Raw genomic sequence first — 23857 nt, forward strand, 5'->3', positions numbered from 1 at the left:
GTAGTGCCAAGACAATCAATCTAGTGTAGTACCAGGACAATTATTCCCATGTAGTACCAGGACAATTGATCCAGTGTAGTAGCAGGACAATTAATCCAGTGTAGTACCAGGACAATTAATCCAGTGTAGTAGCAGGACAATTAATCCAGTGTAGTACCAAGACAATCAATCTAGTGTAGTACCAGGACAATTATTTCCGTGTAGTACCAGCACAATTGATCCAGTGTAGTACCAGGACAATTAATCCAGTGTAGTAGCAGAACAATTGATCCAGTGTAGTAGCAGGACAATTGACCCAGTGTAGTACCAGGACAATTATTCCTGTGTAGTAGCAGGACAATTGATCCAGTGTAGTACCAGGACAATTGATCCAGTGTAGTACCAGGACAATTATTCCCATGTAGTAGCAGGACAATTGATCCAGTGTAGTACCGGGACAATTAATCCAGTGTAGTACCAGGACAATTAATCCAGTGTAGTACCAAGGGGCTGATAGGAAAGGATGATGATAAGTAATCTGCTCAGTTAACTACTTCAGCTATATATGGTTCTGTGATTTAACATAAATAAGGGATACTTCCTGTACTCCACCAGGTCAGAAACATTACACACTAAAAGTGCCTGTCCCATATGGTAGCAGAACAATTTTAAGAAATGGGGAAGCCCCATATTAAAGTGAAGGTTATGACTCTTGATTCTTTATTCAGAGAATATGAGAAAATATGGTCAAACTTCCTCATAAATAGTTTGTATTCCAGGAGGTCAGTTGTCAGGTCAGCTCTCCCACTGATATGACTCCTTTCTGACTTCTCAAAATTATGGCTTCCATGTTCATTCTGGAAGTGGAGGAACAATGAGAATTAAATGATAAAAGTTTGTTTAAAAGCAACTGGGACATGTATATTTTGGAGGGGTTTACATGTCAAATGGGGTCCATTTAGTCACAGGCTGCTTTAGGAGAAGCCTAATTTGTAGTCAAGACAGAGCTGGACACTAAACTGACATTTTTGTTTTACTCAGAAGGCACACTTTTTCCATGTCACTTTGAAAACAGACAAACTGTCCTTGATATCATGTTCTGAAAAAGTCCAGAATAAGAGGTGTGTTGTACTGGGTCAGAAAGTCCGCAGAGGTAACACCAGTAAGGCACTGTCTCTTTGTACTGCTTAGTATGATAATCAGAAGCATTCAGATTGTGGTTATTATTTTGTGACCTTTGTTGGTAAGGTGAAAGAATGCCATACTCCAAGATACAAGCCTGGATCTGACAGACTGCCTTCTCTGGTATGCTAGCCTGACTTAGAAGACAGGAAATTGGCTTGCAGTCAGTGCTGATGTTATACCTAGCCCACTGTGCAGTATTACAGAATTTATAGGACAGAATTTCCAAGAAGAAATAGCTCCCATAGGAGCATGTTGAAATCTTACATGGAACAAGTTACCTGCAGTAGCCATTTTAACATCAACAGCAACTTGATTACCTAATTATTTATTTAACATTTGTTGACCGGGAAAGCCCAACTAGGACAGAGCCTATTTTCAGTGGAGGCCTGGGGAAAAATGCTCCAGGCGCATGTCTTTGCAATGTGGGAGGAAACCCACATGAACTCAGGGAGGACATGTAGACTCTGCACAGAAGGCACCCCAGCCAAGCATTGAACAGGAGAACTTCTTGCTGTGAGGCAACAACATTAACCGCTGCACTACTGTGCCACCATTGATTAGTACTGATGGAGTAGTGAAGAAATGCAAACTAATCAAAGCTGACTTAAGCCATGAATCAATGATAATACTAATAATTAATATGTGGATGTAGGCTGAATGTAAAAATACAGCTCTTTTTTACCTACAAAAATACAATGTAAGTTATCTTTTACTGTGTATGTGGAGCAAATAGTGTGATAATATAAAGTCCTTCAAAAAGATTAAGGCTAGAAAGAAAATGTTTTCTCCAAGGGTAACAGTAAATGTCAAACACCAGAAAGAGCAGACACTGCTGGTACAATCTGTTATAAGTAATGTAGAGGTCTTCAGTTTCACAGAGGTAACATTCATCTCCTGTACTCTATACTACCAAACTGACACTGCTGCCTCAGGGACAAGCTGGGATAGGTGAGATAATTATTACTGTTTTCAAAACTTTTTTATTGAAAAATATTAGCATGATTGTTCCATGTGAACTCTTCTTTCCTCACGTTTGGATTTGCTGCACAGATAGTTGTGGCAATACAATAAATAACAAGTATACATAAAAAGCATTCATTCACTCTCCCTTCACACATCATCTCTTTATTCTCCTGCCCTGCTCCCTCCTTTCATCCTTATTTATATCAAAATGTAAAAACTTTCCCCCCTGGATTGTTACTTGTCTCACATGCCCTCCTAAAATTTTTCTGCCTCCTACAATTTCTTAAAACAACCAATGCTGTTTTTCCCTATTTTAGCCCTATCTTCCAGCCCTAGACATTTGTATGCTCCAGCCATTTCTGTCTTGCTGCAGAAAGCCTAGAAGTGAAGTGTTACCTTTAGACTGGGGTCAAGCAGCCCTAAGTTATCCCTCACACCATATAAGCATAGCCCCATATCATCATCTCAACTGCTTCAATTCTATTCCTTCACTATACTGCACCAGCAGTAATATGTCTTCACAAACCCTTACATCTCTGTTCCATTCTCTCAATATCTTACACCAGAACTTCTGTATTTTCACACATCCCCACCTCACATTATTATATATGCCTGTCTCTCCAAATATTTGACAATTGTCCACTTCTATCATACCTTCTTTCCTACTTTTGATTGTTGAATACAATATGTGCATTATCCTTGGCTGCTTATTCCACACTGGTACATTCTCTTTAGTTTTCCACGGGTTTCTAAACATCTCTGAAAAAATATATTCCTTCCATCTCTTTTCATTGCCTCACCAGACCTGCAAATCTTTTCAGTCTACACAGTTTTCTCTCCTCCCCAAATCAATGTCTTTCTTCTTCTCTATCCATTCCTTTCACTGCATACCCATCTGCGATATATTCTCATTGCATTAATGTACCACTGTTTCATTCCATCCTATGCTTGCTTCTTAATTTGCCTGAACTTTTACCATCCTTCCTTCTGAAGCCCAGAGTCTTTGTTCATCATTTCAAAATCCTTAGTTCTGTATTTACCCTCTTCACATATTATCACTACATCATTCACCATCACAGTATCTGTTGAATTCTTGCCTTACACCTACAACCCTTTTTCTTTCACTGTGACTCTATCATTCTCCCAGAAGCATCCTCCTTTCCTCTCTTCCAAACCATTCCCCTTCTACTTTAACATTTTCCCTCCTACTTTAATTTGCTTTTTAATTTCTGTTATAAGATCATAGGATCATAGGAATTTCATAGGTTCATATGTTCATAGGTAGGTACTAGGCTATTGGCCCTAGGGCCTATATAAGCCTAGCCAAATGGTACCCTCGTGAATTTCCTATCTCCCATCCAAGTTACAAGGCTATTGGCCCTGAGGCCCTTACAAGCCTAACCAAGAATTTAGCCCATGTTCCAACAAGTCAGCACCCTATGCCACTGTCCAGCGGGGACATAGATGAAATCCCATTGGTGTATTTTCTGTTCCCCATCCAGTTATCCAGGTTGCGCTTAAAAAGGTTTAATAAGGTACTCTGCTTTACGTGGTGAGGGAGTCTATTCCACAAAAAGGGGAGTCTCTGGGACACAAATCTGTCCCACAAAGAAGTCCTATTGATGTAACAGATAAGGTTGAGGTCTTGCGTGCAGATTACTCGAGTGGAGCTTGACTTGCGGATATGCAGTAGTCCCATCAGGGCGGGGTCTAAGATTGCTTTGTATGCCAGACAGAGGTCACCTCTGAAGAGTCTGTAGGAGACTGAGTAGAGGGACAGGGCTTTTAGCCTATCTGTGTAGGGTAGATGTTTGAGGCCCTGGATTCTCTGGGTGAGGAATCTCTGTGGTTTCTCCAGCTGCTGCATGTGCTTTGTGAGGTACATGCTGAAAGGGGCATTGTATTCAATAACTGGTCTTATAAGGGAAGAATACAGGGATGTTATGATCACCTTGTCCCTGGATGAGATACCCTTACTAATGAGGTGGGCCATGTAAAAAGCTTTCCATACAATGGAGGCAATATGGTGGTCAAAAGTCAGTTTGCTATCAACCTGGCTTCCCAAGTCCCTTACGACTGACTGCATGCTTAGTGACTTATTATCAATGTGATAATTTGTGGGAATGTCATTCTCACCAAAAGGGATGATGATGCATTTTTTGGCATTCAGTTTGAGGCCATGTTTCTGGCAGCAGTCATTTGTTTGGGTGAGACCCTCTTGGAGGATATCCACATCACTAGGGGAATTGATGACAGCACCAAGCTTGTAGCCATCTGCAAACTTGGTTAGCCATAACCCACTAGATTTGGCCTGCATCTCTCAGAGGTATATCTCAAACAGCAGAGGCCCCAAGACTGATCCCTGGGAGCATAACCCACTAGAGTTGACCTGCACCTCTGAGAAGTATATCCCAAACAGCAGAGACCCCAAGACTGATTCCTGGGGTACCCTGCTTGTTATGGGTCTACTACTTGAGGTGGCTCCCCTATTTTGACTAGGTGGGTTCTATCAGTTATCTTGTTTGCTACCCATCTGGTAACATATGAATTGATGCCTAGTTGAGAGAGTTTATCTATTATACCTGAGTGGGGAATAGTATCAAAGGCCTTGGCCAGGTCAAGGTAGGTGGTGTGCACTCTTACCCTTGTATATCGCCTTGGTGACTGTCTCAAAGGAGTTGAATAAATTTAACAGGTATGACCTCCCCTTGACAAAACCAAACTGTGTGGGATCAATTTTCTGGAGGTTGCCAATGTCCTTGTTAATGAGGTCCATGATAATCCACTCCATGGCCTTGCAGATCAGGCTAGTTAGGCTGATGGGTCTATAATTGCCTGGATTGGTGGATGCTCCACCTTTGTGCAAAGGGATGACAGTAGCTGTCCTCCACTAGGCTGAGATGAAGCTGGTATTCAGGCTTTAGTTGAATAGTGTACCTAATGGTGTTGCAAGTTCCTGCCTGAGTTCATGTAGGATGCAACCTGGAATGTTATCGGGTCTCATGGAGGCTGTATTTTTTGCCCTTGAGAGGGCAGTGATGACTTGCTCCCTAGAGATAAGGGGAGGGGGCAGGTACTAGGGTTGTCCTGTTTTACTGATGGGGGTACAGAGGAGTGAAGTTTTCACTGAACCCATCTGTCAGCATGTTGGCTATATCTACAGGATTTGTGCATGTGATGCCCTTGACCACCAGTTCCGACCAGATCTGCGTTCTTCCTTTGAGATTGCGGACGTATGTGAAGAAGGCCTTATGATTGTCTTTAGTGGATGTAGCCAGTTTGGACTCAATGTTTGCTTTGGAGGATTTCAGTAGTGCTCTTATTTACTTGTTCAGGCTAAGGAGAGATTGCTTTCAATTAGACACCTGCTCCTTCTTGGCCCTGGACAGCAATTTTTTCCTTTTATTATAGAGTTTATTTATTGTAGATGTTCCTTGAGGAGGAGGATTTTACCATGTCTGGTTTTCCTGATTCCATGCAGCTATATAAATGCTCATATAGTACTTTGGAGTAAGTTTGGATATATGTGCCAGTTTCTGTGGAGGGGGAGGGGGCAGTGAAGCTATTTATACCTTCCCTTAGGAGGTTGTAATCAGCTTTGGAGAATTTTTTTTTGTTTGACTCTAGCTTGGGGGGGGGGTAGGGGGAGATGGTGACTTCGAAAGTGACTGCTTTGTGGTCGGATCTCACCAGGGATGATGACAGTAGAGGGATGCTGCAGTGGTTACTCATGTTGGTTAATACCAAGTCCAAGATATTTTCACCTCTTGTGGGGGTATCAGCCAACTGGTCCAAGGCATTTGCATTGATGAAATCAAGGAATCTCTGGACATTTGTGTTTTGGCATGAGTATTTCTTCCAATCTATGGTTGGATAGTCAAAGTCACCCAGGATCAGGGTAAAAGGTTGAATCTTGATAGATTCAAAAAGGTCCAGATAGGTGGAGTGGGCATCTTGAGTCTGAGTTGGAGGCCTGCAGCTAGCTATGATATGAGTAGGCATCTTGTCAATTGTTAACTGCACCTGGAGTATTTCCTGAGCATCATACAGTTTGACCAGTCTACAGGTGTGCATGTCTTTTATATATATTGCAACTCCACCTCCTTTTGTTTTGCTGCCCATGGCTTGGGGTCTGAATGAATGATCGGATGAGTAACCTGGTATAGCTGGGGTGCTCTCTGCAGGTTTGAACCAGGTTTCCGTGACTGCACAAATGTCAGCTTCTTCCAGGGTTAAAAATGCTTGCAATGAGTGCAGTTTCATGTTTAGACTCCTAGCATTTAGCAGCAAAACCTTTAATTTACATTTTGATTAAATTTTCATGTTGGTAGTTTTGACCTCATGGCATTGCCTAAAAAGGCACTATAGGATGGGAAGAGTCTTTGCCAGGTGCCTGAAGCCCAAGGGAGACAGGTGCAGGCCATCTCTGGCAAAGCATAGTGGCTTGTCAATCATGTCATCTCAGGCTGTCAGGATCGAAAGTGACTGAAAGGATCCCCTTTGAATGACACCAGAAACTAAGACAGTTGTTAAAGTCAATCATTTTCTGTTTGCATTGAGGCATCATTCTGGGTGACGGTAGAATCCTGCTTAAGGCTAGGGACATACCTGCCTGGGGCACATACTCAGCAAGCTCGATCATGTCTCTCACCCCAACATGGACTATGACAGAATCATAACAGTACCTGTTGAGAGACTTGAGTGCATTGGTGATATGGCAGATTCTGGCACCCGACAAGCAACTAATCGTGACTTTCTCCTTATCCAGCCTGGTGAGGGGCACATCTGTGTGTCTCACAATGGAGTCTCCTATGACTAATATGTTGGGTTTATGTTTAGGCCTTAGTGGCTGTGAGACACAGGTGTGTGGACTATGTGTGGTTTGTAGTGTGGTAGGTAGTGGAGTTTGCATGCATTTATGTCTCAGAGGTCTCTTTTGTTTGGGTATGCTTTTGTTGAGGGCCTCCGCATATGTGTGACTGGGTTGTGTAGGTATGGATGGTGTTTTAGGTGTGGTGTTCATGGTGCCAACCTTCTCAGTGCCAGCTATACTGGTTTGTAGGAGAGAGAGTGATGTCACTAGGTGCTTGATGTATTTGCGTCTCTCACAAATTGTGTTCCTAGGTGCTAGTAGTAGAGGGTTGTCTGTGTACATGAGGTAGTTGCTACACTGTCTATTTTCATTATGGACATGGCATATTTTAAGTACATACGTGATCCAGTAATGCTCCCACAAGTGCAGGTGTTTATAAAACAGTCTTCCACTTTAAATACTTTAATGGTACGTCATTACCCCCCCCCCCCGTCCCTATACACACACCCTTGCTGCCTTCACTGCATTTCTCACAGACAGTGGCCTACCGTACCAATCTTACATTGATTCTTTTTCTTGTACCATGATAGGTTTTAGACTCAAACTTTGAGCTCTAGATGACAAAAGTACAAACAGAATGCAGCCTTATGTTTCTTCCTCCTGGTTTAGACATTTAAAATTTACCTGCATTCTTTTAAATATAACATGGTTCTGTGCTGATTTTCAGGAATACTTTTAAACTTTACAATCATATCAGACAGCAAATATGAGATCAGTTGTGATTTTTACAATCCCAGTTCTTCATGAATATGAACTATAAAAAAAGTTTCACTTTTGTTGCAATGAGTAAATCAAAAGGCACAAATAACTTTGTGCAATCTAGAGTTAAAAATGCTAATATAATGCATATTTGATTTGTTTATTAATAGCCACATTTTCTGAAAATATGTACATAAACATGAAGGTGTTTAGAAAAGAATGCACTCATCTTTAATTGTTGATTAAAATGTTTGTTAAAACAGTCTGAAAATTTTGGTTCAGGCTTTGTAAATTCAGTTTTATCAGCTGCAGATTATAAAAGCAGTAGTTACGTGAAGAACAGTTTAGAATCCTACTTCAAAGCTATGATTATTCACACGGTTACCAGTAAGTAATGAACAATTATTTGAAACAAAATAATTTGCAAATAGTCACAGCAGTTTCAGTACCAAAAGCCCACATCAAACAGTAATGTGTACACAAGTCATTTGTGTATTTCCTTTCTGTTCTTTTGAGATTAAAGGTGTTGGGAACAATCGGCAGTTAATGGAGTTGTTCTTTAACCCATCAGTTTACTCTGACAACATATATAATTATTTCTGACTGAGTACTAAGACACTCTGCATTTAAGAAATTAAGGTTCTGCAAAGCATGTTTTGCAGATCTGCTATTTCACTTCAAAGGGCCTTCAAAGGGCAGTCTCACAATGATCTCATCCTGAATGTCCATAACTTGTCATCTTAAGTAACCCCGGGACAGCCCAGCCTACCTGCATTGTGTCATTCACAGACCTGCAAAGAAAATAAGTACTTTTGTGGCAGACAACACAACTGGTAAGGCTGAATAAAACATTTCCAACCTTATTCCAAAAATTTATCTTACAAAGGGAACAAAAGAGATGAAACAGAAAAAGTACATTTGTCGCCACTGTGTTGTAAATGTTTTTTTCCCAAATAACTTACTAGATGTGAAAATAAAGCAGCAAACCTATAAGTTACTTATAAAATATTATTAAACCAGGCCAAGCTTAAAGAGATCTCACAGCACCATTAGATTTACAGCAGCATATGGCAGTTATATTTTAATATAAACACACATTTCAATAACCGCCTTCTAATATGTAATACCGATCTGCCAATGATCATTTCCATTTGAATGTGAATATTTTGTCTTTGCTTTGATAGTATTGAAGGTTCCCTTATTATAACATACTGGTCAGTTGATTAGCAGATTCATACGCTAAGTTTTCAGTCATTCCACAAGTGTTACAGTATTTGACCTGTTCTCAAGGAAGAAATTATTCAGATACTGACTCCTTCTTGGCAAGAAAGCATTCTAGAAAATTCATGCCCCTTTTCTTCATTGGGTAGGTTCACTTCTGTAATGAGTGACTGACTAACTTAAACTAACAACTTATTTAGTGCAGAGTAATGCTACCAATGTGTGGAGGGGGTGCCCTTCTTCTGACGTGTTTTGACCTGATAATTGATCATTTTTATTCTGGGGATAAAAGAGGTACATCAGAAGTGGAGAGGCTAACCCCTACAGAGAAACAAGCTAGGTTAAAAAAAAAACAGTACAGAAGTCATTCATGCGGCTTTCTACTTGCTTTTTTTTCAAGCCGCTAATCTTACACAAACTGACATGGAACCCCATAACACAGAAAGTGTAAGCAATTTTCTACTTATGTCTTTACATATATTAATTTGCATATCTGTATATATTTTCCTTTTCCTGTGTGCTTTTCATGCATTGACTTACATTTTTGTGTCTGTATAATTCAATGGGAGCTACAGCATCTTTTTTCTTAGGTTATAATTGAGTACTTACATACTTTTCTGCAATCACTAAACCTGTATCACATATTCTTGATTAGTAAACATGAGTATTTTTAATTTCTTTATATATTTAAAGAAAACAGTTTAAAATGCTAAGTATAATACAAGGTAAAAAAACATTATAAAATGCATAGAGGTGTGCAATAATTTCAATTACAAATCAGCAAATGTGTTGGAATTTGCACCTGAGGCTGCCACTGGAAAAGGGGTGCAGGTGCTAGTGATGCTAGTGAAGCAGTGTGCCTTATATTCACATGCGATCCATTGCTGAGATGACACACATTGCATCGACAAAGTAAACTTGTTTCATAAAGCAAAAACAGCCAATGTTCAGTTGAAATGTTGGGACCCACTAGACTGAGTCCTGAAATATGGAGACTGAATGGCCGAATGATCAGACTTACATTAGTCAAGTCTGAGATGCCATTTCTCAGAATATTCCCTTTTCCTTAATGTATGGCAAGTTGGTATATATAATTTGGGAGGTGTGTAGGGTGCAGTGAGGGCTTGCCCCCCTGCAAAAATTAGTTTAAAGATGAGTGATATTTGAAATTCACTCTTCTCCTGTTTTTTTGGTCTTTTTTTCTCGCTTATCATTACTCGGCATATCAAGTGTTGACATTTCATTTGGTAACTACTAAATGAAATTCTTCTTTTTTACAGTTGCACTGTTGTAAGCATTGTTTGGCACAATGACACTGACACTTTATATAGCACACTCACAACAGGTACTTAGTGGGATGCTTATGTCAATGAAGCCAATTTGTTGTCACATTCTGTGACTGCTTCATGTGCACAGTCTACTACCCAGTATGATCCTACGTTGGGTATGTGCATGCCCATTGTGCTATGGGGGAGCACTGTATACATGACCAGCACTTCAGTGCAGTGCTGATTTGCATAGTCCACAAATATGTATGGAGGACCTTTTTTCTCCTTGAGTGAATCTGAGTCAGTGGCTATGGCTATTTCACTAACTGGGAATGCAGCACTACAGTATGGTGTAACTGGCAGAGCAGGATTTCCTTACTCTTACTCTTACTGCACAGTAACGTCAGAGAGCACCTGCTTGTTCATTATGAGTGCCCACTGTAGAAGGTGGATGCCTGACATGAGCTTGCTGGGATGGTGACTGATGTCATTGGCATTCCTCATTCTGGTGAACATTATTGGTTTAGATACAGTGATCTAAAGTGGCACCATCCCAATATGCTTCATCAGTGTGAGGTATAGTTTTTGGAGACGCAACTCAAAATGTACTTTAAGCATTTTTTTCAGTACCATTGTCTTCTGATATCTTAACTGTTGCATGTGAACACATTGTTTTTTAGCAGTAGAAGGCTAGAGGCAGCGATTTATGTATGAGACCAATGCTGGACCACTGAGCAACTGTAATTGTATTTGTGGCAATAAATGTAATCATTTTGTCCTTTTGTGTCTTCTTTTTGCAGGTGTGGTTCTAGAGGAAGCAAGGCTGCAGTCACCTTGGGCTGTGCTGGCCAAGTCCTCCATTCACTGCGAGGTCACATCTTAACAAATAGTAAATTGCTCACGTTCCCTAGTAAATTGCCCCCTGCTGTAGGTGAGCTAGAATGGTTTTCTTCTGAAAGTGGGGGGTCTTTTCTGGTCTTCAGGCATCTGTTGTAGAGACTGGTACCTGCTGAGGTGCACCAACAACTGAATGCCTAACTCAGCAATGTAGATCACCTTTTGGCTCAGCTAGTGGGGTTGTGTGAACATGAAGCCCCACACCCATCAGACCACCAGTGCAGCAACCATTCCATAACATAGTCTACCCAACAGAGTGATTTTTGGGTTTGCGACCTACTGTGTTGACCTGGTATCCACCATTCCAGGACTCCATCCTATCCCCATCTTGGTGGTTTTCTCCCTTATATTTCATTCTCCACTCCTTGTTTGCTGTCCAGCCCTCTCCATCACCACTTGCCCCTCTCTGAATATCTGTGTCCATACACTTTACTCTCCACCTTATGGGTGCATACTGTTATTGTCTGTCTGAGTCTCTGTTCTGTGTTTATCTATATGCCCATGCTACCTGCCCTTCTTCCTCTGTCCCATCTATATCTCACCCTCACTACCCTCCCCACCCACCCCTGTTTTGTAAATCTTATTAAGGGAATCTTTACTTGAAAATATTTCCCTTACTTTACTCCAATTTATTCCCCAATAATATGATGAACAGTGGCACTTTGCTGTATATGCCTTTGTTAGTCAATGTAGTGGGTGTTATGCTGCCCTTTTATGCCAGATGATTGTGTGATGCAGCTACACACATCTACACTGCAGTGAGCATTTACTTAGCCACACTAACCTGCCTTAGCTGTGATATCCCTCATATCGGTCACATGACCTACCGTAGCACCACTTCTAACACACAGTAGCCCAGCCTATGGCATTTGCTTCATTATTTCTGCACTTGTGCTTTATTATGTGGTCTTTTGTTTGGTGTGCTGGTGCTAAACAATGCCTAACATGTACCTGATTATCTGTAGGCAGCTTCACATAGTGACCTCCTTGAAAGTTAACTCAAAACATTTACTCAGAACCTGTCTAAGAATCCTAGTCAGAATGTAAAGAGAATACACAACAAGGTTTTGACAAGAAGATGTTTGCCTCTGGATGATGACCGAATGAAATAAAGAATGCCAAACTATGGCAAAGCTCTGTACAGAGAAACTAGTAAGAAATGAGAATTCTACCTAGTCTGATATGATCTTCAGCAGTGGCCATTTTGAACAATGCGATTAATTGTACTTCTAACTTGGTTCTCCTGCGCATTTTTTCCGATCTTGAATTTTACCAGTTGAAAGCATGAGAAGCCTTCTTTAGGGGAGCTGTAACTGTGAAAGACTAATGCATGTGATAGTTGCAAACAGACAAGAAACTGAGCAGCACCTTTTGTCCAGGTAGGAAGGAGGAAATCAGCCTTCCCATGTAACAAGCCATGCTTCGTAGGGAACATTAACATATGTTGTTAGTATGAACTGAGAATGAAAGGTCTTGGTGCAAAAGCAAATGGAGACACTTGGCCTACTGAACAGCTTCTGTATGGATAAAATGCAACTGGTAATACAGATGAAGTTGGTCCTGTTATTACTCCGGTGTCTCCCACAAAATGTGATCATTTTAAGGTTGTGGAAAAAAACAGAAGGCAAAGACTACTTAGTCGAGGAAGTGCCTGCTCATATCTGAAACCAAGCAGAGCAAAAGAGTATGCTGAGACTGATCTATGTACTAGGGTAACCTTCTCCTGTCACAGGCCTACCCAGTGTTGTTTCATGAAAATGGAGCAAAGTACCAGGCCATCAAAAAGTTTCAAAATGTACCCCTTGGACAAAGGCATGGATCACGCTATCAATGTGTGTCAGTTAAGCTCTGATTCTACCAATTTCTGCCATGACAGACAATGGCTAATAGTGCTGAAGACTTTCTTCATTTTGTGAAATGCAGCGTCATTTAGCATGTATATTATATATCACACTCCCAAACATCGCACAATTTTTTATCAAAGTTGTTTATTTAACAATGCATAATGCAGATGGAGATGATGTGGTATTACAGGCAGACTCTGAGCAATAACTTCAGCAAAGGATAAGAGAATGGAATGAAAAACTGAAGACACACGGGATGAAACTAGATACAAATAAGACAGTTGTAATGGTAGCAAATAGGGGAAATCAGAAGAAGCTGAGAAATTAGATAAAAAGGGAAAATAGCTGAACAGGGTAACAGCTTCATGTATCGGGGGGTGAGGAGAAGGAAAGACTGAATGAAGAATTCAAAACTAGAATCAATAGCCAACTGGGACAGAGTGTCAGAGGTAGTGTATGACAGAAGAATGCCAAAGAAGCTGAAAAGTAAGGTGTACAAAACAGTGGTGCAACCAGTACTACTGTATGGTCCAGAAACTTGGTCAATGAAGTCAGAACAGTTGAGGAAGTTAATGGTAAAAGTAATGTCTTTCGGCTTTTCCCAGTTAGGGGTTGCCACAGCGGAACTCCGGTCCACTAATGACTGGCAGCAGATTTTTATGATGCTGAGTTGCCAGCCCGATGCCCAACCTTCAAAGAAAGCACATCCATTCATGCATGCACATACCTGCATGTATTTATATGTCACTCGACCACGGGGAGGACATGCAGACTCCACACAGAAGGTGCTCCAGCTGAGAATCGAATGAGAGAAACTTTTGCTGTGAGGCGACAATGCTAACCTCTGCAGTGGTGATGGGAATGAAATGCTTCAGATGGGTGGTAGGATGCCACACTATGGGACAGTCATAGAAATGAGGTCATCAGAGCAGAAGCCAAATTGGTTCCAACTGCAAAGTCAAAGAGAATAGATTATAGTGGTTCAGGCACATGTACAGAAAAACAGAGGAGAATCTGGTGAAGAAGATTTGGGACAGACAGAAAGGAGGTAAGAGGAAACAAGGGCATCCAGCAAAGAGATGCCTGGATTGTGTGAGAGAAGGCATGTGACAGTATGTTAAAGAAGGCAGGAGAATGTCAATGTACTGAGAGAAATGGCAGCAGTTAGCACAACATCCCAACCTCATACAGAAAATGGCAAAAATAGGATTGATGATGATGATGATGATGACGACAAACAATGCATATTGCATTGTCTACTGATCTCAGGACATGATCGCTGATATTAGGAATATTTCAAACCATGCAACTTCTTAAATCAGTGCCAGTTAACAAACAGTGGGCACAGTGGCTGATGAGCTTAGTTCTTGCGTTTGATTTATAATGTTGGCAAGCAGTATAAGTCCATATATTGGATGGTAGAATGAAGCTGAATCTTTACAATTTTATACAGGGTCATCATGCCCCAATACTTTCAAATGGATGATGTGTCTTTTACTTATGTTTTTTTAGCAAGAGTTGCTCAGGCAACAACAGCAAGGCAGATACATTTTGGAGCATCCTCACTATCTCAGTGAGGCATTTTGTGTATGTTTTGAAGAAGATTGTTCATTGAGTTCAATAAAAATAGCTATATTTGAAAGCAATGGTGAGTAGATGGACAGAAATGATGAGTTCTTATTGGTAGAATAAAGGCCAGCAATGAGACACATGACCTGGCAATGTCAGTATTGTGTCAGCACTGATAATAATTATTGGGCTGAAATTTAGCTCTTACGATAATTTCATGGCAACAGAACAGATGTAGGGAAATTAGTAGTACCATTCTATAATGTACTAGCAATGTTTTGTATGATTTTGAGTGAGATACAGAATCAGACTGAAGTTAGCTGAAGATAGCTATAACATTTTAACAAATGTTTTGATGTTATTTTTTTTTTCAGTGTTTCACAGTTATTAAACCTCTAATGCAGTTCAGGTTAACATTGGTAGTACACTTTATTAAAAATATAGTGATATTTTAGATCATGTGTATCTCCACTTAGGTGTTTTATTTACGTTTTCAAAATATTAATGCGATTATCATGAATGTATAGAGAGCCTGAAGATAAATTGTCACTGCCCCATCAGTAGTGCACACTGCATTGGCCTTAAGTCTAAATGGTTGTACAAAGCATATAAAAATACAGAAGGCACTTGACATACTAGCAAGATGAACACTAGAATGCTGTTTTGTGCCAGTGCAAAACATGGCAGCCTTGTTCAAATCCGTGCCACTAAAACAACTAAGTGCAACAGAAACAAACCTGGACAGGCTTCATAAATCTTGTCTACAAACTTTATCAAAGTTACTTGAGAGAACAAACCCTGTACCAGGGAAAGCAACTTGTTAACAGCTCAGAGCCTAAATCATATGCTCTAGCTGCAAATATATTAAACACAGTACTGATGGATAATAATTTATGATAGAATAGAAGAATAGCTTTAGTTTATTTTAGTTTATCAGGTGTCAGGATCTATTCCAAACCCACTTAGCACTGATGGAATCAAATCACTAATCATTGAGAAAGAAATCGTACTTAAGGTACTCCCCATAATGAAGAATACTTTATTCATGGGACCTGACAACATACATGGTTGCCTAATTAACAGAACTAAACAAACATTGGTGGACCCACTCCACAACATTTTTAGCCTGAGCCTAACAAATGTCTTTGTTCCACGAGAGTGGTGCAGAGCTATTGTGATTTCATACCTCAAAGGTCCAGCTCAGAACCAGGGATTTACAGACTCATCAGATGAGCCAGCTTTACATGCAAAGCCATGGGAAGTATCAAAAACAAATTTTATTAACTAGGATATCAAAAATCCTCTCTGACTCAACCACCAGCAATTTGGGTTTGCAAGGGTAGATCCTGCCTCATTAATCTTGTGCACTCCTTCTAGAAGGTTACTCAGGCTGTAGACTTTGGACAAGCTGTTCACACAGTGTACCTCTACTTGCCAAGGCATTCAATACCATACAACGGGCAAATATATTAAAAAAACTGAAAGGGCTGTAAATTGTCTCATATATGGTTAGGTGGATAGTCAACTGGCTTAGAGACTGGACTCATGTGATGAGTGTGGGCAGCATCCCCTGGCAACATAAAGTGACCTGTGGATTTCCTCATGGATCTGTGCTGGGACCTCTTCTGTTCCGTATCTACTTCTTTGCTAAACAAAGTTCACAGATCATTGTAACCTGGGTGTCATTGTCAAGTCCCTTTCTGACATACATACACAAGGAGCTTCTACTTGTCAATAGCTGGTGTACTAAAACTGGGCTGAAGTCCAGCTCCAATATATGCAACATTGTAGCATTTGGTAAGCACCTCCTAACTCCAGCTTATAGCAGAGGTAACATTCCATTTCAAAATTAAAACGAAAATGTCCTGAGAGACCTGGCTTCTTATGTGGACAGACCCTTACGTTTAACAATCACACTGTAACAGCGGTCTGACAATCCTCCTACCTTGTACAGGTATTTCTTCCATACCAAAAGAAGTCTTCACATTCATCATTGAGTACAATTTCCCCTTTCTCCTTTTGGCTGTACCTTACCAAGCATATCAAGCAGCTGGAAAGCCCACAGAGGTGTGTCACTAAAACATCAGGGGCATAAACAACCTGAACTACCAAGAAATACTACTAAGTCTGTTCAAGGATGGAGAATTGTAGAAAGGTATGGTGCACACTTGTCCAATTATACCTAGGGCTTATCTTAGTTCACTTACATGGGGTGTGTCTTGCAGTTCATCTGTTGCTTGCACTTTGCTTGCACCTGATTTGATACCACTGTGCTTGCACCTGATTTGATACCACTGTGCTTGCACCTGATTTGATACCATTAGCACATATATGTTACCCAAGTACTGAAGCTCTGTTTTGATAAAGCAGCATTTGTCTTCATTAAGCTTAAGACCAGAACCTCAGACTGCTTGCACCACTGCTTCTAATCTACTGTAGAATCATGCATTTACTTATCCGGAACAGTCTCCAGGGTATTATTCATAACAGCTACAACACAGAGTCCCCTGTACTCCTTACTTATGTCTGCTAAGCCTAACCCTACACCTGCCCCTAACCTTAACCCTACACATTACATTACTAAAAAACCCTTTCCCCTAACAGTACTACTCTTCAGACAATACCTAATCTTGGTTTTGTAGTTGTTGTTTACTGATAGTGGAAGAGACGTTGTCAATGTTTTCTGAGTCTCTCAATTTGTGCACCACTCATTTGTGTTTCTCACATTGATATGTTCTATCAAAGATGCTATAATCATATGTATGTGGTGATGTAAATATAACGCCTGCTGAATGCCACGGCCCCAAGTAGAGGAAGTCACATTCTTTTTTCATTGAAAAGTGGAAGTTGGGAAAACTGTTTTAGAAAGACAGAAGTGATAGATAGAGTGACAGATGCATCCTAGACAATTAAATAGAAATAGCCTGCAGTGAGTTGCACAGAAGGAGTATCGGTAGTACACAGAGTTAAGTTCCGGGTTCTGATTCAGGGGATTCAAGAAGTCTCAACCAAGATACATGAATGGTGAAGAACAATGGAAGAAATAAGAAGGAATAAATGCTCTGATTTAAGGAAGGAAACCAGTTTTTTTATTTACTTATTTTAGTTTGTTAACTGTGTGGATGAGCTGGTACAAGGACCCTATTCAGCCATTTCCCAGGCCACAAGGATGTAGCAGCACATCATAAATGTATACGATATGAACATTTACACAGCATAGTATACAGAAGTTCTGGAATATTTACATGAATATTCTTATAATACTCATGAAAAGAGTTGCAGGAGGCCAGTGTGAAAGTAGAGGCAAATATATGCACAATGTATGGTAGCATCTAAGTTAAAAACATACAGCAGACACGCATGAGTAGTTACTGGATTATTTAATTAGTAAAGTAACAAAATCTGTATAATATGAGGAAACCATTAATGTGTTATAAGTGAGCATTCAAATGCATGATTCTCCAGAAGAGGTTGGAGATGGAGTAGCCTGTCTAAAAAGAAGTCTGTTATTACTCTAAATCTAAAGAGTTTGTAAGGAATTGTTTCTATGATGTCCTATTCTGCTACTGTTTCTGTGTTGGAAGACTGTTATCTGTGAAACCTGTTAACTTCATCTACATATGATTTGATTTTCTTTGGAGATTCATTGTGGCATACACTGGACCCACAAAGAGATGTTAGCAATGAATAGGAACTGTGTGCCTTGTTTTGATTTACCCACTTCCAAGTTTAGTTGTGGGAAATGTATCTTTTTCTATTAAATTTGTAAAATAAACCTAATACTAAGCAGAAGGACTGGCTCCAGACTGTTTTGTTGTTAATATCTACCTACCTTTTGTTATATTAGTAGTTTAAGTGGCAAAAAGAAAAGATGTTTTCCCTGTACAACCTGAACGATGTAAAGAGTCCTTGCTGCCTGCACTCCACTTGAGTGCATACAACAGCAACAGGACATAATAATTAAAAGAAGAAACCCTTTTTTTTTTTTTAAAAATCCGATTAAAGCTAACCGTAGGTGCGTGGGTGTGCCCATCACTTAGCTAACCTACTAAATAACATTTAAATGTGAACTGGAGTACTGCATTAAATGCACATGTGAAGTGTCAGTGTCATAATGAATAAGGCACTAGTAAGCAGCTTTAAGCACAAATAAGCAGTAGTAAGCATATATAAGAACTAGTAAGTGTGTTTAAGTGCGTTTGCGCGAGGGTAAGCATTGCCTACACAGATTAAGCAAAGTTGAAGCTAACTGAGTGTAAGAAACTGTAACCGGAAGTAAGTACTGCTTAGCTCTGTGCAAACCCACTTACAACTGCTTTAAAGTGCCTTAACCACTCTGTATCCAACGGCCCATGTTCTGCCCAGCAACAAAACAAGCTCCTCGTGGTCCTGTAGAGTGGTGCTAGCAGCAGAGAGGCTAAAAGAGCGACTGCTAACCTGATAAAAGTGTTTTTTTTTGCTGCTACTACCTGGGCGACTGTCCGATCTAGCTAAACAGCAAGTATTTCTGCTTCTTCAACTGTTTTAAACTGTTTAAAGTTGTTTTTGCACCTGCACTTTTAAAGTTTGCCCTGTTTGTTGCATTTACCTGTTGAGGCTACACACTCAAGTGCGCTAGCCTGTGTTACATATTTATTGCATTTTCCTGCTGTTTGTTGCAAAACAGAACAACAAAAAAAAAAATTATCCTTGTTTCCCGTCTTTCCTGAGCTAGAGTAGCCCAAATACAAGCTTTGCTGTATTCTGGACTTTTGGAAAGTTCCTGTGTTTCCCATTTCCTTTCTTGGATAAAGGGAGGCTTCTTTGTTCACCAGTGGCAGTGGGGAGCTTAGAGCAGCCTATCTATCCCTGGAGGAGTGTTCCCAGCACAAGAATCTGGTAGTCTATTGGCTGTTTTGGGCCAATTTTTAGCTCTTTCAAGTCACCCTGTATAAAACCGCTTTGGTGCGGCTTTGCACGATTTTGCGCATAGCGCAGCATCGGGCAGCTCCGCTTAATTGGGTTTAAACCATTCTTGGCTCCACAAAGTCTGCTCTTCACTTTTTCCCTTATAACTGATCTAGTTCTCATAATAAACACCCTATTCTTACTCTAAAGCCTGGCACTTGCTCACTAAAGCAATTATATAAGTCAGCACGAAAAAATTAAAAGCACAACACCCTCACAAACTCCCCTTGAGTACCTTGTTCCCCATTGGCCCTTTTTTTTCAATTATAAAGGAATTCCCAGTACTATTCTTGCATGTCCAAAGGTCAGTTGTCAATCTCCTCTCCGGTCCAACTGGTGAATCTGGGAATCTTGAGGCAATGTTACAACTGCCTCATGTACACAGACAACCCTCTCCTCCTCCCAACAAATTCCAACACATGTGAGAGATGCATCCATATAGCCAAAATGGAGGCTAAGCTCTCTCAACTCAGTACTGGCATAACCAGTCAGGAGGAGAAGGAAACCACACTCACTACAATTCCAGTCTCACATAGACCTACCACAACAGCAAAGCAAACACATAAACACAGAAAAACATACTCGGATGCTCTAAATAAAAATCTGCCTAAGAAGCAGAGACCTCCAAAGCAGACACCCAAGCAACCGCTACCCCAAAACAAAACACGTGCAACACATAGCTCACAAAGCCAGTGTGCCGAACAGTCACAGCCCTTAAGGCTAAACAACACACCTGATACACTTGTAATAGGTGACTCTATCGTCAGGAACACTGCCATCCCGCTCACCAGGCTGAACAAGGAGAAGGTCACGGTGAGCTGCCTGTCGGGCACTAGGATCCGCCACATAACACTAGCACTCAGGTCACTCCAAGGCAAGTACAAATATGACTCTGTCATTGTCCATGCTGGTGTGAATGACCTGAGACGTACCTCCCTGGACTACATGAAAAGAGACATAGAGGAGCTCTCTGAGCATGTAGCCCAGGCCGGTATGACCCTGACCTTGAGTAGCATTTTACCCTCACCAAAAATGATGCCACAATATGAAGACAAGATGATCAATTTCAACAACTGGCTTAAGTATTGGTGTCATTCAAAGGGGATCCAATGCCTGTCAGCCTGGGATGACAGGCTCGACAAGCCACGATGCTTCGCTAGGGACGGCTTGCACCTGTCACCCCTGGGCTTTTGGATATTGGCAAAGGCTCTTGCTACCCCCATAGTGCCTTTTTTAGGCAAGGCTCAAAAGACAAACCCACCTCCATAGGTATCACAAGGGGTAAGAAACTAAGAGTAATGCTACTCAATGCCAGAAGTCTAAACCTCAAGATGCACACACTCGAAACTCTCCTTAGCATGGAGAACATCGATATCTGTGCAGTAACAAAAACCTGGTTCAAGGCTCCCAAGAGCACCCCAGCACTACCAGGTTATACCTCATACCATGCTTTTCTGCCCTAAAACTTGGACCGAACCACAAAAGGAGGGGGAGTATCAATATTCGTCAAAGATACCCACACCTCCAGGTTGGTGGCACAGCACGAAGCATCAGAGACTATCCATGTGCAACTAACAGTGGGTAAAACTGCCTTCCAGTTTATAGCCTGCTACAGACCACCCTCCCAAACCCAGGAACCCCACTCGGCCTTCCTGAGAACACTGCAAAATATGAAAGTCTCTCCAAACACCATTATATTGGGCGACTTCAACTACCCAAACATAGACTGGGAACATTACTCTAGCTCCAACACCCTAGCCCAAAGGTTCCTAGAATTTATAAACTCAAATGCTATGGAACAACTTGTTACCACTCCCACAAGAGGGGAAAACATACTGGACCTGATCATCACCAACATGGGGACTCTATGCTCCAGACCAGAAGTGTATCCCTCACTGGTAAGATCAGACCATAAACTAATCTCACTAGATATTCACATCCCGACCCCAGCCCCTGCCCAGAAAGCCACAGTGAAAAACTTCTCTAAAGCAAATTTCACACTCCTCAAAACCGAGGTGGAATCCTTCAAAGCCCCAGGGCCTGTGGAAAATACGGCCCAGACTGCAGAATCCTTTATAAATGCATTCTATGAACACCTTCAGGAATGCATGGATCATGCAATCCCAAATAAAACCAAGCCCCAATCCTCCAAAGGCAGGCGTCCTGTCTGGTGGACCCCAGCCATAAACAAACTATGTAATAGAAGGAGGAAGCTACTACATGATAGAGCAAAATCCCAAAAAGGGAAGGCATCTCTGATTAGTATTAGCAAAAAACTATGGGCACTCATAAAATCGTCTAAGGCTAGCTTTGAGAGAAAAATTGCACAGGACACTAAGGATAATCACAAGGCTTTCTTTAGTTATGTTAGGAACCTGGGTGGAAATTCCCAGATATGCTCAGAATTAGTCCAAAATGACAAAAATACACCAAACCCACAGACATTGCCAACATCCTAGCTGACAGGTTCAGTGCAAACTTCTCCCCCCCTTCCCCAACAAAAGGGCAAATATCTATCCCAGCAGAGTGCTGCCCCCCCTGACATCTCAGATGCTCAGGTAAGAGCAGCCTCTCCAAAGCAAAAAACACAGCATCAATGGGACCAGACGGTGTCCTGGGCTGCATCCTACATGAACTCCAAGAAGAACTAAACCCAAACATAAAACTACAGGATATGTACCCAAAGAGTGGCGTACAGCAACAGTGGTCCCTCTCCACAAAGGTGGTGCCTCAACGGATCCTGGAAACTATCGCCCCATAAGCCTGACTAGCTTGGTCTGCAAAGCTATGGAAAGGATCATCATGGACCTCATAAATAAAGATATTGGGGACCTACAGACACTGGATCCTACCCAGTTTGGCTTCGTTAAGGGCAGATCCTGCCTCTTAAACCTGGTCGATTTCTTTAAAACAGTCACCAAGGCCATTGACGAGGGGAAGATGGTCCACACAGCCTACCTGGACCTTGCAAAAGCCTTCGATACAATACCCCACTCGGGCATTATAGATAAGCTCACCAGCTTAAATATAAACCCCTATGTCACTAGATGGGTTGCAAACTGGCTCAAGGACAGAACCCACATGGTTAGAATTGCTGGAGCCATGTCAGACTCCAAACCAGTTACAAGTGGCGTCCCACAAGGCTCAGTCCTGGGACCTCTCTTGTTCGGTTTATATTTCTCGGAGGTACAGGCCAACACGGAAGGACTGTGGCTGACCAAGTTCGCAGATGACTGCAAACTGGGCGCCATAATCGACTATCCAGCCGACACAAGCATCCTCCAAAAGGGCCTCATAGAAACAGACAACTGGTGCCAGAGCCATGGCCTCAAGCTAAACGCCAAAAAGTGTATAGTCATCCCCTTTGGCAAAAACAAAGTGCCCACAAATTACCAGATATGTGGTAATCCATTAAGTACAGAAGAAGTAATTAGGGACCTGGGGAACCAAGTTGATAGCAATCTCTCATTCGACAACCACGTGGCCAAAGTGGTTAGAAAAACATTTTATATAGCCCACCAAATCATGAAGGGATTCATATCTAGATCAGGGGAGGTCATCGTGCCTCTTTACTCATCCCTCATCAGGCCCATAATTGAGTACAATGCCCCTTTTGGGATGTACCTTACCAGACACCTGCAGCAACTGGAAAGACCCCAAAAGTACCTCACCAAGAGGATCAAAGGGCTCAAACAGATGCCATATGCTGCCCGGTTAAAGAAACTCCAGCTCTACTCAGTGGCATACCGCCTGCTCAGAGGCGATTTATGCCTGACATATAAAGCCATTTCCAACCCAGAATTAATGGGCATGCTGCACCTCAGAAAATCCAAATCCCATTGAGCTATGCGCTCGAGAGACTTGAACCTCAGCACTGAAATAAATAGGACATGCTGGAGGGACAGATTCACAACCCAGAGGCTCCCTTCACTCTGGAATAAAATCCCAGTCCAGGTTAGGCAGAGTCCCTTATTGACTCTCTTCAAGAGGAATCTTGATGAGTGGATGGGAGATCATAGATTTACCCCGGGTATCACTTCTGTGTCACTGTTAGACAGAGGCACAGTATACTAACCTCGAAAAAGGGCATAGCAAAATTCATTTAAAATGGGTGGCGAAAGCCAAACACACTCTGGCTAGGCTTGTAAATGCCCTAGGGCAGATAGCCTAGTATGAACCTATGAACCTATCTTCAAGGCTTGAACCCAAGCCCCTGTACATTACAATCACAGTACTTAACCACTAAGCCATCATAGCAGTACATAAGTGTGAGGTTTCAACAAACAAATCCTCACCATAGGAAAATCAAACTGAACATGTGAAAGGAATCTATGTACAGTGTGATGCTGTATAACCTGCTACATAACATAAATATGTGAACTGGAGTACTGCAGTAAGGCCAGATCTGAGGT

This window comes from Protopterus annectens, chromosome 1.part2, assembly GCF_019279795.1.
Source record: "Protopterus annectens isolate FY-2018-M chromosome 1.part2, PAN1.0, whole genome shotgun sequence".
Taxonomy (NCBI): Eukaryota; Metazoa; Chordata; order Ceratodontiformes; family Protopteridae; genus Protopterus; species Protopterus annectens.